A 3,308-nucleotide genomic window follows, 5' to 3' on the forward strand; every position below is an offset into this window, starting at 1 on the left:
AAATAGTCAAAGCAATCTTGAAAAACAAAAACAAAATCGGAGTTATCATAATTCCAGACTTCAAGTTATATTACAAAGCTGTGGTAATCAAAACAGTACGGTGCTGGCATAAAAACAGATAAATAGATCAGTTGAACAGAATAGAAAATCCAGAAATAAACTCACAATTGTATGGTCAATTAATCTTTGACAAAAGAGGAAAGAATACACAATGGGAAAAAGTCTCTTCAACAATTGGTGTTGGGAAAACTGGACAGCTACAGGTAAAAGAATGAAACTGAACCACTTTCTCCCACCATACCCAAAAATAAACTCAAAATGGATTGAAGACCGGTCCTCCAGGCGTCGGTGCTCCATGGTGTTGGAATCTTGTTGCTTGTCGGCCTGTGCGCGCGTGCGCGGACATGGCCTCAAAAGACTATACCCAACAAGCAACACAAAGCTATGGGGCCTACCCCACCCAGCCTGGACAGGGCTATTCCCAGCAGAGCAGTCAGCCCTATGGACAGCAGAGTTACAGTGGTTATGGCCAGTCAGCAGACACTTCAGGCTATGGCCAGAGCAGCTATGGTTCTTCTTACAGATAGACCCAGAACAGCTATGGCACTCAGTCAGGTCCCCAGGGATATGGCTCAACCGGTGGCTATGGCAGTAGCCAGAGTTCTCAGTCATCTTATGGGCAACAGTCCTCTTATCCTGGCTATGGCCAGCAGCCAGCTCCTAGCAGCACTTCGGGAAGTTACGGTAGTGGTTCTCAGAGCAGCGGCTACGGGCAGCCCCAGAGTGGGGGCTATGGCCAGCAGTCTACCTATAGTGGACAGCAGCCAGGCTATGGACAGCAGCAAAGCTCCTATAATCCCCCTCAAGGCTATGGACAGCAGAACCAGTACAACAGTAGCAGTGGAGGTGGTGGCGGAGGGGGTGGTGGAGGTAACAATGGCCAAGATCAGTCCTCCATGAGTGGTGGTGGCGGCGGTTATGGCAATCAGGACCAGAGTGGTGGAGGCGGTGGCTACGGGGGAGGCCAGCAGGACCGTGGGGGCCGCGGCCGGGGCGGTGGCGGTGGTTACAACCACAGCAGCGGTGGCTATGCACCCAGAGGTCGTGGAGGTGGCCGTGGAGGCAGAGGCGACATGGGCGGAAGTGACCGTGATGGCTTCAATAAATTTGGTGGCCCTCGGGACCAGGGATCACGTCATGACTCTGAACAGGATAATTCAGACAACAACACCATCTTCGTGCAAGGCTTGGGCGAAAATGTTACAATTGAGTCTGTGGCTGATTACTTCAAGCAGATTGGTATTATTAAGACAAATAAGAAAACAGGACAGCCCACGATTAATCTGTACACAGACAGGGAAACCGGCAAGCTGAAGGGAGAGGCAACAGTGTCGTTTGATGACCCACCTTCTGCTAAAGCAGCTATTGACTGGTTTGATGGTAAAGAATTCTCTGGGAATCCCATCAAGGTCTCACTTGCTACTCAGCGAGCAGACTTCAATCGGGGTTGTGGCAATGGTCATGGAGGCTGAGGGCGAGGAGGACCCATGGGCCGTGGAGGCTATGGAGGTGGTGGCAGTGGTGGCGGTGGCCGGGGAGGATTCCCTAGTGGAGGAGGTGGTGGTGGTGGCCAGCAGCGAGCTGGTGACTAGAAGTGTCCTAATCCTATATGTGAGAACATGAATTTCTCTTGGAGGAATGAATGCAACCAATGTAAGGCCCCTAAACCAGATGGCCCAGGAGGGGGACCGGGAGGCTCTCATATGGGGGATAACTATGGAGATGATCGTCGTGGTGGCAGAGGAGGCTATGATCGGGGTGGCTACCGAGGCTGAGGCGGGGACCGTGGGGGCTTCAAAGGGGGCTGGTGGTGGGGACAGAGGTGGCTTTGGCCCTGGCAAGATGGACTCCAGAGGTGAGCACAGACAGGATCGCAGGGAGAGGCCGTATTAGCTTGGCTCCTGAGGTTCTGCAACAGCTTTTCTTCTTGTACCCAGTGTTACCCTCATTATTTTGTAACCTTTCAACTCCTGATCACCCACGGGTTTTTTGTGTCGGACTATGTAATTGTAACCATACCTCTGGTTCCCATTAAAAACCATTGTTTTAGTTAAAAAAAAAAATGGATTAAAGACCTAAATGTAAGACCTGAAAACCATAAAAATCCTAGAAGACAGCACAGGTGGTAATGTCTCTGACATCAGCCATAGCAACATTTTTCTAGATATGTTTCCTGAGGCAAGGGACATAAAAGCAAAAATAACCTATTGGGACGACATCAAAATAAAAAGTTTCTGCACAGTGAAGGAAACAATCGACAAAACTAAAAGGCAACCTCTTGAATGGGAGATGATATCTACAAATGACATATCCAATAAAGAGTATCCAAAATATATAAAGAATTTACACAACACCCAAAAAACAAATAATACAATTAAAAATGGGTAGAAGACATGAACAGACATTTCTCCAAAGAAGACATTCAGATGGCCAACAGACATATAAAAAGATGCTCAACATCACTCATCATCACAGAAATGCAAATCAAAACTATAATGAGATATCATCTCACATGCTGAAATAAAATTTTTTTTCTTCCTTTTTTAAAATTTTTTATTGTTATGTTAATCACTATACATCATTAGTTTTTGATGTAGTGTTCCATGATTCATTGTTTGTGCATAACACCCAGTGCTCCACGCAGAATGTGTAAAATAAAATTTAAAAAAACACAAGAAGTGTTGGCTAGGATGTGGAGAAAAAAGGAACCTTCCTGCATGGTTGATGGGAATGCAAACTGGTGCAGTCTCTGTGGAAAACAGTGTGGAGTTTCCTCAAAAATTTAAAAATAAAACTACCATAAGATCCAGTGATTGCACTACTGGGTATTTACCCCCAAAATACAAAAACATGGATACATGCACCCCCTATGCTTATTGTAGCATTATTTACAATGGCCAAATTATGGAAGCAGTCCAAGTATCCACAGATAGATGAATAGATAAAGAAATGGTATATTAAAAAAAAAAAGGAGTGGTATATATGTACAAAATATTATTCAGTCATAAAAAAGAATAAAATCTTGCTATTTGCAACAACATGAATGGACCTAAAGAGTATAATGGTAAGCAAAATAAGTCAGTCACAGAAAGACAACTACTGTATGATTTCACTCATACATGGAATTTAAGAAAAAAAAACAAATGAGGGCGCCTGGGTGGCTCAGTTGGTTAAGTGACTGCCTTCGGCTCGGGTCATGATCCTGGAGTCCCTGGATCGAGTCCCGCATTGGGCTCCCTGCTCAGCAG

General features: G+C 45.6%; 1 pseudogene; it reads left to right on the forward strand.

Annotated features, from left to right (window-relative positions):
• Positions 1-346: 346 nt before the first annotated feature.
• Positions 347-2,123, forward strand: LOC112834402 (RNA-binding protein FUS pseudogene; annotated as a pseudogene).
• Positions 2,124-3,308: the final 1,185 nt, after the last annotated feature.

This window comes from Callorhinus ursinus, unplaced genomic scaffold (assembly GCF_003265705.2).
Source record: "Callorhinus ursinus isolate GAN/ISIS: 27379988/994484 unplaced genomic scaffold, GSC_fseal_2.0 scaffold62, whole genome shotgun sequence".
NCBI lineage: Eukaryota > Metazoa > Chordata > Mammalia > Carnivora > Otariidae > Callorhinus > Callorhinus ursinus.